General features: G+C 33.1%; 1 protein-coding gene and 1 pseudogene across 5 annotated transcripts in view; both read right to left on the bottom strand.

The window, feature by feature from the left end:
- The window catches only part of LOC114272435 (uncharacterized), a 313,860-nt gene that overhangs the window by 185,449 nt on the left and 113,567 nt on the right, over positions 1-14,844 (bottom strand). The window lies entirely within an intron of this gene.
- LOC145797588 (protein phosphatase 2C 51-like) lies at positions 5,420-8,743 on the bottom strand (annotated as a pseudogene).

Raw genomic sequence — 14,844 nt, 5'->3', positions numbered from 1 at the left:
ACAATACTAACCTTCGAAAATCAAAAGAGCCAACAACACAATTTAAAATAATTTACTTTTTAGGAATTATGGTTGGCATGTTTGATATAATTTAACAAAAATTGTTAATATCATCATCATCATAATATTAACAGTTAACTTGATGCTCAATCATAACAAATTCAATCGTCAATAAACATAAAATAAAATAAAATAAAATATCATGGAATTATAATTAAAAGAAATTATAACCATCATCAAACAAATATTTCATTAAGCAAAAACTTGAAACCTATTTTATATAACAAATATAATATGAGATGAGTAATAAAAAAAACATTAAAAAATATATAAAATGTTCAGAAATATAATAGTTATATATTAATTTAAAAAAAAATGAAAAGTTCCATAAAATCAATAAATAAATAAAATAGAAAGGAAAAAAAAATATCTTCACTGTTGTGATGAATGAAACTTAAGAGAAGATCAAAAATATTGAGTTAGGCCTCCAATTTCTCCTTCATTAGACTTCAATTAATTTTTGGGTGACTGAGTGTGGCTTACTTTGCTTTAGGGCATAGAGCTAAGTCTCTGCTTTTTTCGTTCCCCCCAATTTTGATTCCCAGGCAAGGAGGCAACGAACAACAACAATAGGTATTATAGATTGGTTGGTCCTCAAATTATTTACACTTAGGCCATGTTTGTTTGGGCGGACTGGATTAGCATTCCCATGACTAATAGTCTTAAGACTACGAATCCGTTGGATTATGTATCCTATCTTAACTAATAATCAAGTTTAAAATAATTAATCCGTACTTCAATTGTTTAACCAAACATCGGATTAATAATTTTATTGGACTATTAGTCCAATCCCAAGCTTATGTCCACCCAAACAAACATGGCCTTAGTTTAAGAAGATTTCATAATATATTGGGGTCTCAATTTTTTGGGCCTTTCTAACTCAACTTGGGTTTTAACATAATTTTGAAATTCTAAAGTTAAAGTGGGCCTTTTTTTTATGAATTTATATTTTAGATTGGGCCTTTTATTCATTTAGTTTAGATTGGACCTTTTATTTATTTAAACTTTGAACTTATAATATTGACTTGGGCCTTTTTTTTTGATGAACAAGTATAAGACTATACATATTTTTGGGATCCTATTTTTAGTCTTTTTTTAGAGGGTCCAAAGCAGTTGCTTTGTGGGCTTGCTCTCAAAATAGGGTCTGACTTTTGGTGCACTACAGGATTGCTCTAAATGAAACAACTATACAGACTCATTATTGTTAGGTATCATGAAAAATATTTTATGAAAATAGTCATGAAAGATTTTTTATCCTTAAATTATATATACAATAAGTTACAATATATAATATAAAGATGGAGATTCTTTCATAACCACCCTCATAAAGAATTTTCATAAAGCCTAACATTTTTCGACTCATTTTGTTTGGCAAGAGATAATTTGTGTGATTCATGAAGTGGGACCACGTGGAAAGTCTTGGAGTGATTACGTGATAATTTGTTATATAAATAATAAAAGATACGGTACATAAAATAAAAAAATAAAAATAAAAGAGAAGATAAATAGAGAAAAAATTGAATAAATATTTATAGTAAAAGTTATTAGGCTCTTACGTGATAATTTTAGTATTTTTTTTTTAAATTTTATTTTATTTCATTTCATTTTTAAATTTTTTTTTGACACTACACTATAATAATTACTTTACATGTTAACAAGACCCTTTGTTATCTCAATAGTTTATTACTTGCGTGATATTTTGAGATTTGAAGTTGGATGTGGTTATGGTGTGAGATATTTGAGAATAATCCTATAATAAATACTTTATTTTGAAGATTTTTTTTGAATTTATGAGTATTGTTTTGATAATTCGAATAGTTCAACTTTTAAATATTTGAGTGTTGTTTTCTTTTTCTTTTTTCATATTTGAGTTTGAGTGTTGGTTATTATTGAAAAAAATCACATTAGTAGTAAGGCTGGCCATGAATTTGTCAGGGTTCAAGGAGAATTTAAAAAATGAAATATTTATATTTATTTAGAAAAAAATTATTTGTACCACACAAAATTTGATTGCACATATAAACACGAAAATTACTTGATTTATCTGTGCTATGCACTAAAGTTATTTAAAAGATTAGGTGATGAATAAAAATTAAAAATATTGTATTAGTAAATAATTCGATAATAATTTGTGTAGAGGGAAAAAATATGAATCCAATCCCAAACCCAATCATGCTAGCCCAAAACAGAAAGTTGTAAGTCCAAACCTATCCCTTGCAACCCACAGAGGATAGTTGGCAGCAACTTGGTATCCAATCAAGGTGTATAGGGGGACAAGCAAATATAAGATAACATTCTAGCAGGCAAATCTATAAAATAAAGGAGAGACATCGGATTAGATATCATCCAACGATAACAAGCGTAGAATAGACGAGACTAAGGCATAGGTTGCACTTGGTAGGAGGATGAACCGTCCGATCAACTTGATCCTATGGACGTAATGCACGACAAGCTGGCCATTAACGTTTGACATCATCTAAGTTGTCTATGCAACAGAGATACAATGATCAAAGACAAGGGCAACTTGGCCAGTTGCCCGACTAAGGCCAGGTACGGATAGAATCCTTCGATCAAAGATCTGATAGATGAGATTTGAGTTAGAATAGTTATAAATGGGTTAGCAAGCAAAGCATAAAAGGGGAGGTGAGCAAATCCAATTCTACAAAATCTAGATTAACTTCTACTTCATAAATATTTCCTTTTTAAATATTTATAGGTTATGACCGATCAGTGTACTGACTTGATCATTAAAGGGTCCTTCCCACCTACCCGTTGAAGGCAACGGAGGACGACGGTGGTTGAAGCGACCGGCGTTGAAGGTGACCATGGTGATGGTTGTGGTCTGGCGATGGTAGCGGTGGTGATATGAAATTGCTTAGAGAAATGACAGCGAGAGAGAATAGGCACAAACGGTGGAGGAAAAGAGAGAACAAAATATTATTTAGGACAACACAAAACACTCAAGGGTAAAAAAAGAAAAACAACAAATGAGTCGGGACTTATGTGTGTATAAAAAGTCAAGACCTAATGGGTAATAAGTCGCAAAAAAGGAATCTGCCGGTAATAAGCCCAATTTTTTATGCCCAGTTATTATGTGAATCGTGTCTGAAAAAGTGCTTCAAGCATAGTTTGGCCAGGCCCACCCACAAATAATATTGTACAATACATTTATATATATATTTATATATATTATTTATATGTTTTACATTGTTTCGCTTTCTTTTCTTATAAACATATATTATGTATTGCTAGTCGTGTAAAAGAATTGGTTAGAAAATTTAAACTACTAATTTTGAATAGGTTAAATAGACTTTAATTCACTAAACTAATTATATTTTTTATTTTAAAAAATATATAAAAATACATATTAAATAATATCAGAGTCAAATGGGTAGATTTTGAATTTATTATTTGTTTTTAAACAGACTTGCAAATAAACTATAGCCCTGATCCCGACTAAAATGTTATTAGGGGAACTTACTGATAAGTCCCTATACAAAGTTTAAAATTTATCTAATTCCAAAACAAAACACTTGCACCAATTAGTCCTATATATTTTTAATTGTTACTAACAAATCCTATTTTTTTAAAAAATAAATTTAAAAATGTTGCTACAAATATCATCGAAAATGCACCAGAGTATTGCTGAAATGTTCTGAACATCACCGAAAGTTGTCGAAATGTTTAGAATGTTCACTGGATGTCAAGAATATCGCTGAAGACTCACCAGAATATCCAGAATATTGCCCACAAAAAAGAAGAAGAATAAACTTATAAATTAAAGAAAAAAACACAGCAAAATGTGCTAAATATTGATAAACTAAAAGAAGAAAAAAAATCTAAGAATAACAAACAGTAACAATGGGAAAAAAAAACAGATGTTATTTTCAATTTTTGTAGGGTTTAAGCAAATAATTTTCAATATTGATCAAATTCAAAAACAAGCTTTGAAACTGTAAAATGTTACAGCTTCAAAGTTTGATTTTATTAAGTATTTATCCTTATTAATCAAACTAAAAACCATGTTATGAAACTACGAAATTTTACAATTCTAAAAAATGATTCATTTCAGTACCATAGAAACTGAAATTGTAAAATTTTACAGTTTTCATCACCTGTAATTAAAACTCAAAAACAACTTGTTCAGAACTTGAATTTTTTTTCCATTATAACAGGAAAATAGAAGTGTATAGTACAAAAAAGTATTAAAACTGAGAGATCAAAGGAAAGAGACAGATATAGAGAGGTACTTGTACTCTGGCAACTATTTTTTGGTTTAGATCTAACTGGATCTAACGTAGACATACTCAGATCTGATGTAGATCTACTCATCTTCTTCGTCAGAAACTCATATCTTTCGCCGTCAATGAGCGCGATGCAAGGAGTTGGTGTTTGGTAGTTGTCTGTAAACCACAATCAATAGTAGTCACTAGTCGTCGGTGACTGTAGATTAGAAAGAGAAAGAAAATAAGGAAGGCATTGTCGTGGTGATAGTCATTGTCGATATTAGAGAAAGAGAGATAAAGAGAAGAAGTAAGGTATAGAGAAAGAGGAGAAGATAATGGGCATAAGACTTTTGGGTGTATCTAAAAAGTTTTGGAATTAAATAGAATACACACTTTTCAAAAAAGACTTGTGAGTAATTTGCCCATGTTATTATATAATATGGGCCCGGTCCGAATCAGACCCAACTCAGCCATGTCCACCCCTTACCCAAGCCCAAACACTAATTTGAGCAATCGAAGGACTTTTTAATATGCAGTGTAGGACTTGAATTCAAGTATTCAGCCCTGGCATGGCCCAGTTGATGAATTATTTTTATTTTTTTTGGTCTTTTATGCATTTTTAAATAATAACAATGTTTTACCTTTTACATATTTTCAAAAAAATTTCACAAAAAGAATGAAAAAAATGAGTTAAAAAGCTCAATGTGTATATATATATATATATTATGGTAATAATCTATATATGTAGATCCCATTATATATATTGTTATCTACATACACATTGTACTCTTCACTTTTTCCAATCTTGACTTTTTCCAGTATAATAAAACTAGTATGAACCGTGAACATAATAAATAATCTTGTCAAATCGTATAAATATGTGTCCGGTTTCTTGTGTGTAATTTCTCACTATTATTTGTGATTGAAACTTATTCTATAACACATATATATAGTCAACTCTTGAGTTGGTTTGAATTAGCTTGAAACTAACCAGCGAATCGAAATGTATATCATCCAATTGACTAATAATTATTTTATGTACATGTAATTTAAGCACATAATTGAACACCACTCTTCAATCCAAACAACATCAAAGAATCTTTAGTGTTCAAAACTGAGAAATGCCAGGCAAAAAGGTGATTAAAGAATGACTGAATATAGAGATACATACATATCACTCTCATCACACTCTACATTTTCCAGAATTATTCAATTCCACCACCACCACAGTGATATTATCTTTGCTCCTCTGAGCCATCCTTAGCTCAGTTAGAGCTGCAGTTGCCTCAATAGCATAGCTTTCATTTACGCCTTGCTGAATCTGCTTCTGTTAAGTCTTCTCCTCTTCATTCTACCATTCAAACATCTCCTAACAACCTAGCATGCGAAGTTGAATTCAAGTATTCAGCCTATCTGTACTGGTTCTTCTGCTCACTCTGACTTTTGGTTTCAGTATTACAAATGGTTTGCGGTACTGATTCCCTACATCAATGGTTTATAATTTAGAAATATTTTTAAGTGTTTACATTTCTACAGAGCACCAAAAAGTATCTAGAAGTAATGGTAAAATGGATTAATGATTTGCTATGGTCTATGGCGGTGCCCAACATGAACTTAATATTTAACATAACCAATTTAAGTGCACAAAAGATTTCACAAAATGAAAAACAGATGAGAGATAGAATGCAATGCCCAACCTAAATGTTTAACATGAATACTTTTTCTACAAATAGAGATTTGGATGTTGGCATGGTTCTAAGTAGAGGAATAAAATATGTCACCCATTGTTTGTCACCATTTTATATCACCTCTTAACATGAATACTTATTGAAAAATCTAGAAATCCCCTAGATATTGATTTGTGATTATGTATCAATTTTAAGCAGTAAATAACAATCCCAATCAAACAATCAAGACAAATCAACACAATGATTTTAATGTGGAAAAACCACAATTAGAGCGCCTCCAATTGTGATTAAAAAACCATGAGCAAAATCCACAAAACAATCCACTAAGAAGATATAAAGAAATTACACAAGTGCACTCTCAATTACTTAGCGAATCCATACCCGAATTGAACCGACCCCTATATGTCTCTTCTACCACAGTTTTCACCTCAAAACTATCTTTCCCAACATTGAATCCACAACGCCGATCTCGAATCATGACGATGAGCCACTCTAGAATCCACCAAAGCTTCAGGCTCGAATTCCCTAAAATCCACTGAAAAACAACTCTCTATTTTGTATAGAACAAACAAACAATCCTTCGATGTATATTTCTTAAACCATGAGTTGAATACTATATCAAACATAAAAAAAAAAAAAACGAGCAAAATAGCCCCAAATATAAACCCTAATATCTAAGAAGAAGATCTGGAAGTGTAACCCTAAAATCTGACTAAAACACATATTTATAGCAATTTATTCTGCAATCTCCACTCGAGTGCCAAAATGGCCGCTTGAGCACAAGAAATTCTGCTTGAGCAGAAAAAAACAACACCCAGTATTTTTGTAGGAGATCAAACTTTTGGAACCAAACATTCTCCGCTCGAGCGAACAAGCAACTTCGAATGCATAGTCAGCGAAGTGGCAATCATGAAAGAATTAGCACCACAAACTTCTCTGTAAGGCACAATTCGGGTTGGATTCACATCTAAAAATGCATAGCCCCACTAAAATAAAAAGTGCGAATACAAATACAACTGAAAGGAGTTTTGTCAAACAGGATTGCCAAGAATAAAACCTCACACTTATGATTAATTCTCTTGTTTGGAGATAATTATTAAGAAATTAATGAAAACACATAACATCTTGTCGTGTAATTTGCTGACATAAAATGGTGGAGGGAAAAAAAAGATGATATATGGCAGTCCACTTCTAAATATTGGCATACCCATATGTTTCTTTCAATATCAATATACTCCGGTATATTAATGAGAATAAAAATGACATGCATATCAGCTAATTTGTAATATGTATGCTCATAGGCAATTCATAATTCTATTCACAACTGATATGATTGGTTCATAGTTGATATGGCCAATTTAAATGCTATAAAACTCAATCATGATTTTTCAAAGAATTAGCTCAATAGCAGTTATTTCTAGGTAGGTTCTACAAACAGTAGCTCAAACACAGAGAGCTAATTACATGGAAAACACAAATGTTAAATGGACACCAAGAAAAGACAATCCAATTTACCTAATCCAAAGCAATCAACCACTTAAAATCACGAAACTAGTTTTGGTTAATTTGTCGGGAAACATGTATGATCTATGTATTAACGAAATTGTAAACTAAATCTGTAATCATAGCAACGTTCTACATACCTATGGATCTCGATGTAGCAAGAATTCCCTAGACTCGATGCGTGTTCCAGGTTATAACCCTTCCACCAGCACTTTCGATTCCCTCCAACTCATCAAGTCCACCAGGCTATGCAAAAAAATGATCATATAGTCTAGAATTGCGAAATAAGTGGGAGATTAAAATAGATCTTTATAATATATATATATATATATATATACATACAACGTTTGATTCATCAAAACCAACATATTGATATCTTGATAAGTTTATGGGCTTAGAGTTATTGATGCAATTTGTCCTTACAGATTAATTAATTCTTCAATTTACACAAATCAAATGCATGTTGATTTGTGGCTTGAATTTGGATCATTGATTTGGCTTAATCCCTATAATTACAAGATATGATCGTATTATTCACCTATAAATATAGGTGTTTTCGTGTATGTAAATTATTTGAGTGAATCAAATACAATGTAACTAATTGACATTTGGGATCATGGGCATACACACAATGTGCTCAACTACGTAAATTAGTGTTCTTCATTTGTCTTAAAACTTACCCAAGTAAGATCATGACTCATTCAAAGAATAAAATCTCTCATTCATAATCACATTAATAAATTTTTACAAGTTTTAAAATTTAAAATTGATAGTGATGTATAACTGGAAACAATTTTAAATTTTAATGATATATTATAAAATTATGATCTCTATTAGGATCAAAATTATACTATTTTAAATTACCTTATGATCATCAGACATAGACATTGCGACACCTTCTTGAGACAGCACAACTCTCGAATTGCAGCAAGTCGCAACCACCACCTCCTCTTATCCCACCACCGCCGTCGAACCTACCGTCACCACCGAACACACCACCTTACTCTCCACCGTCGTCCTAAAATCACTTATTTCCTCATCCATCTTTTCAAAACACCCCGCCCTCACCTTCTCCTAATCGAATGATGTCATTTCCATTCCATCTTCTTCGTCATCTTCAATCTCTTTCACTAGTAACCAGTGTAACTGGTCACGGCAAGCGTGCGCAACATGTGAGCCTCCGTGTCCATCGTACACGCCAAAGAAATCAAAATCTCTCGTATATCTAGTTAGAAGCCCTAATTTCACTCTCAGGGCATCCTCCATTTCTCTTCTTCGTCTGATCACTAAAATCGATCCATGTGACAAGCACGTGACGCTCCAAGTCCAATCTCAAACACATGCACAAGCTAAGCCCAGCACAGTACAGCTCAGCCCAAGCTTAAGAATAAGTACAAGTTTAAGACCAAACCTAGCCTGTACAGAAGCACAAGCCTAAGCCCAATCCAAACCAAGACTTGTAGTCACCCCATTTTTGACTGCCCTTAAGACTTGGGCGCCTCAAGTTGATCACTCGATGATGAAAGTTATGTTGTACAAACGTTCAATTTCTTCAGCAAGAAGAGCTTCTAAATCCCAACCTTACACCCCATTTTTTACCAAAACTATTTTTGACCTTAAAACCCTCTCTTTCAAAATATTTTTGAAAGTGTTTCTACGATGTTCCGATGCTCGCATTTTGTTAAATACTGTCCTTTTCGGTAAACCGAGCAAGAACAAAGTGGAAATAAATGAAAGGGAGGTGAAATATTTGAAAAATATTTTAAAAAATCTTATTTAGAGGTTTGGAGTTGAATAAAATAGGAGGGGAGGGAAGAAAACTAGTTGGGGAAGAAGTTGGGCATCAAACCGTTAAGAGAGAAATGAATAACCTTCACTAAATCAAGCCTATCTCTTTACATACTTAGAATTTAGATATGAGGCTTCCACCAGTGGAAATTAGACTTACGAGGCTTCAATTTAGACTCAAGAATGACCTAAAACCCAGTCCAGATGAAAGGAGATATACCCATTTGAAGTCGGACTTGAAAGCAGATTTTTGTGGCCGCGGCAGGCCACTATTTGTGAACGGCCGGCCACTACTTCTAGCCTGCCGGCCACTTGTGTAAAGCCCAGATATTTTGTGCCAGCTGTCTCCCAAAAGCTCCATCTGTTTGTATATAGCTATTTTTGACTGAGAGGCAGTTTTTTCAATATATACTTGACCTTCCCTCATGTTTTTAGGTTACAAAAATTTCCAAAAACTCCAAAACTTGAAATTCTCTCTCTATCTCTATTTTGCAACCTATACACTCTCTCTCTACACTTCCTAAACCAATATTGGAGCTCTCCTTACTGAGATTATTGAGTCCAAATTTCAGCCCTTGAGAGTGTACGCTTTGTGGTTTGTGAACAAAATAGTAACATTGCTTCAAGAGGTATAATTTTGAGCATCTCTACACTACTTCTCTCCCATCTTTTCTTGTTGTTTCTGAACTATTTTTAGATTTTTTTTTTTTTATGGGCTGAAGCTTGTGGTTTAAGGCTATTAAAGGTAGAGGGATTAACCACCCTTCTTTACACCTTGTCTCCTAAGCTTTTACACTTGTGTTTCCCATCTCTTTGTCCATTTTTTTTGTGTTTTTAAATACTGATTTTTAGATCTTTCAGTAGCTAAAAACATGTTTTGAAGTCCAAAAATGGAGGGGGTAAACTTCCCTCCTTATGCTTTCTTTACTAGCTTATATAGCTCCATGTTTTAACTTATTGTTCTAATTATTTTTGTCTTAATTCTAGCATGTTTTAGGACTGATTTAGCACTGTTTTAGGACTATTTTTGGTTGTTCATTACATTTGAGCATTGTATTGCATGCTTGTAGTGTAATTGTCCTCATAGGCTTGGTGGTTTAGGCCTTAGCCACCAACCTATTTGAGTTGATTGCATTTATTTTTTGCTTTTCATACTTGTGATCACTTTTAATCACCTCTGCAACCTCCCTCATTTCTTGACTTTTTCTTGGCTTTGAAAGTTGTTGCAAGCTACTTGTTTGTTTAAGCTTGAGATTGAGGTCTTGTACTTAATGGTTTAATCTCTTCGGAGATTCATTACCAACAGCATGACACTTCTCTCATGCCTAAAATAAACACTTGGTTTGGTGCTCCTTTCCTTTAGAGGACTTAAAGCTCACTTTTGGACTCAGTTGGCTAAGAAATGGTTGGTAATTAAAATGGAGTAATAAAATGAGGATTAAAATGATGCAAGATAATAATCAACTTGGTGTTCAATTGGACGTTAATTGAACACATAGAAACTTGAGGCATTTCGTACTTGCTAGTGATGAAATGGTTAAAGTCTTCCAAGGTCAACCACTTCCCTTGATCAATTCATGATAGAGAGGGGGTTTGAGAGTCTTTATTTGTTGCATTTATTAAACTTGCACACTTTGATTCATAGGCCATCGTGCAATGAAATTGCATCCATTGATGATTTGTGAATCAAGTTTACCACTCCTTTGAGCTATTTGATGATAAGAAGGGGTAAGTTGTGCAAACAACCCTTGAGAATATCCTGTTCTTGCTCTACTTACTCTCTGTTGCAGTAGGAAGAACCAAGCATCAGTGACCGATGGGCCACTTTTTATGGTCGGCAGGCCACCATTTATGGATGGCAAACCATCTTTTGTGGACGGCAGGCCACCACTTTTGGCCTACCGACCACCTTTACAAAACCTAGTAGTGGCTTTTTGAAATGGAACTGAGTTGGTTTTGAGGTAAAAACAGTGCAAGTGTTCTAATTGTGCAACAGAGGCTTCCTGGCAGTAGAACAATGGCTTTTTTTGGTAGAAATCCATGCGCATACATGAGCACTCCTCGCTTTCTGGGGCTGTTTAATCTAATTACTTAGCTTAGATATTTGTTGTAATTAATTAGTTATAGCTAGTTAATTTTGTAAAGTGTTGTAAATAGTTAATTAGCTAGAATAGTTAATTAATTTGTTGTTGTAATAATTAGTTAAATAGCTTAGGGAATTTATTAATTTATTTTGTAATAGTTAGTTAATTCGTAGTAATTAGCTTAGCTAGTTAGTTTATTCGGACCCTCTTGCGTGAGGGCGCAAAATTGTAATAATGTGTATGTCTTCCAACCCCACGTCTTTCTCTCTTTTATTTAACTACTTATGATGGTTAGTTTAGGGCATCATGTTTCTTTTAGCATCTTTCATGATTTGCATCCACTTGTTTTGCATGCACGGAGACTCGGTTCATCATTCTAATTTGCATTGTCGTTTAAATACTTCTTTGAAAAAGGTGCTTAAAATGCATGCTATCAAATTGATTCATATGCCATATTAGTAGCTGAGCCTAGTAATTACATATCACATGTGTTGCATTAGTCATATTGCATTAGTTAGAGCATACATTTTTCTAACTCTTTTCTTTTGGCTTGCCTTGGAGTACTAGGTGAGCATATTTGTTTTAGCATATTGCATTGTGTGTTAATGTTTCCATGTAAAGTATGTTCACCATGAGGCTAAGTGCTTATCTGATAAATTGTTTGAATGCCTGCGGATGAAGGTTAATTGCTTGAATTGGGATAACTTGATTAATGTACATTTAAGCCCATTTTTTCGAGTGGCACATTCACAAACTCTTTTCAAAACAAACATGAAATCAATTGTTCTAATTTTTGTAAATTAGTCTATACTTGTGTGCGCATCACATAATAAGTTAGCCTAATAAATTGGAACAAGAGCATATAACGTAGATAAGAATCATATCATGATTAGTAGAGGCCGATCTTTGATCGGGCAAGCGGGGTTGCTCAATTCATGACATTCCCCTATCGTACCTAAGTTCTCGAGCCGAGACAATCTTGGTGATGACAGACACGTGGCCTTTGGCACGAGTCATGGGTTTCTTAAATTTTTCAAAAATATTTAGGTGGCGACTCTGTATCTGGTAAAGCAGTCCATTTTTTGCAATTTGATTCAAAAATCGATTTTCCAAAAGATTTGTCGAATTTGGACTCTTTGGTGTTTATCTATTTCGCATTGCACTTGTGAGATTAGATTCAGAACCGCAGGAGTCTGAACTGTAGGGCTTATTCGTCTTCCGAAAGGAGCACGAAAAGTCGAGCTACAACTAAGTTCAAATTTAAGCCCAACTTTATTGATGCTCACTTTATGAGACAATTTTCATTCACAACTCAATGGTTTTGGCTCATCATTTTATATTATAATCTTCTTACTTAAGAAAATACAAAACCATTGGGACCCACCTTAACTGGCTTTTTGGTCCCACTTTAATTTCGAATTAAAGTTGTCGAAAAATTATTCACTGTGTTTGGTTTCAATTTTTTAAAAATTGAGTTTTTTATTTTTATTTTTAGTGAATATTTTAAAAATTTTAACTAATTTTTTTAATTTTTTAGATGCACCTTGCTTAGATGTATTTAAATAGTAAGATATTTGTAAAACATATTTTAAAAAATCAATAAAAACACAAGAATACGAAAAATACACTGAATTTTTATTTATTTATTTTGGTTATATTTTTTGTATTTAGTGAATTTTTTTAAAAAGGTGTATTTATATTAGGTGTATCTAAAAATAAAAATAAAAATAAAAATCAATAAAAATAAGAAATACGAAAAATAAAAAATTTAATTTTTTTGAAAAGTGAAACCTAAGTTTCAAAACCAAACAAGCTGATTATTTTCCAACACAATCACCACCCACCACCCACCACCTCTCTCTCTCTCTCTCGACTCCAATTTCTCTCAATCCCTTTCACTTTCGTTTTCCTGAGCAAGAGCCAAGAGATTAATATATCTAAGAATACCATATATACATTAACAATGAGCAAGAGCCAAGAGATTAATAGAAGAATCAAAAAACAGAGTGGTGTGGATGCAACTATCAAAATTGTGGATAAAATATTTATTTAAATTTAAATTATTTTAGATGATGAAATCCTTATTTTAGAGGCAACACAACCGACCTCTATTTTCTTGCTAAGTTCAGTTGAGAGTAGTGGTTCTTCTTTTACAAACTAGGCTAGAGCAGAAAGAAAAAGGTAGTTTTTGTGTGTGTGTGTGGGGGGGGGGAAGAATATGGGTGAAAAGATGTGGAGTTTGTGTCAAAATGGAGGTATTGTGGGTTTTGATCACTAGAGTTTTAAAGAAAGAGAGTGAAAATGGTGCTTTTAAACCCACCATTTCCTACTATTCTTGCTTCTCAGTCTAGCGCAGTGACTTGCGATCTACAATAGCAACGACGAGGTTCATGAAAGAGGGTAGGTGGTTCACGGTGGTCGGCGGAGGAGTGACGGCGATGGTGTAGAGATTATTGGGTATACCTCCTTATTGGAGTATAGGACCCAATTGGTTTATTAAAAGAATTTAATTTGGTTTGGTGTTGGTTATAATATATTTTTAATATATTATATCTAACTTTTGGAAGCCCAATATTCGATTGGGCAGTAGCTAGGGTTTTGATAAAAAGCCCAAGATTTAACAATATATATAAATATTGTTTTTGTGTTTCTGGAGGAGTGCGGCAGGTAATTGATTTCTGGGAGATAGTGCTTAGGATATTTACATTGTTTATTCTTTCGAAGTGTTGCGCAACTGTTACAGGTTGATTTGTCTTTGTTGGGTTTGTGGTTGAAGTATAAGCTTGCTGTGTGGGTGATTTTTGAATCAAATTTAATTCGGTGGAATTCAATTCAATGAAACTATTTTAATTCAGATTTGTGGTCTTCTTCAACTCTGTTTCGAAAACAATTTATTCACCTATTTGGTGAGGCATTTCCTCTTGATTATTTGTGATTATTTGGAATTCACCTAAGGGTTAGTTTGTGAGACCATTCGTATCTCATTTATAATCATTTGGAAACTTTTTGGTTGATAGTGGAATCGAATTTCGATCCCGTGGACGTACCTCACATTGAGGGAAACATGTAAAATTCTTGTGTCGTTGTTGATTTAATTTTTCTGCATTAGTTTTTATTCCCATTGATTGATTTACTTGCGAGAAATCATATATTTTCCCCAACAGAGATCAGTTCTCCAATCACCCATTCCATTCTTTTCTTCTTCACAATTCATATCTAAGAGAGGAGAGAGAGCCCACTGTTTGTTTAAGAGAAAGAGAGAAGAGAGGAAGAGAGGATAGTTGGTGTAGACGAACAGAGCAAAGAAACACGTGGGTCATTTTTTTTTTTTTTGCTTTTGTTAGTGCTACGTAATTTGGGCATAGTCAGGCTGAGAATTTTTTGCTGACCAAATATTATTGTTAAAATAACTATAATTTTACGTTCATTTTTCATAATCATTAGACAAGAAATGAAAATCTTTCATTACATGAATAGAACAAAGAAGGTCAAATT

The sequence above is a fragment of the Camellia sinensis genome, chromosome 8 (assembly GCF_055761805.1).
Source record: "Camellia sinensis isolate YWXY chromosome 8, ASM5576180v1, whole genome shotgun sequence".
Taxonomy (NCBI): Eukaryota; Viridiplantae; Streptophyta; class Magnoliopsida; order Ericales; family Theaceae; genus Camellia; species Camellia sinensis.
Note: the sequence above shows the minus strand (reverse complement) of the source record. Positions and strands in the feature narration are given on the sequence as shown.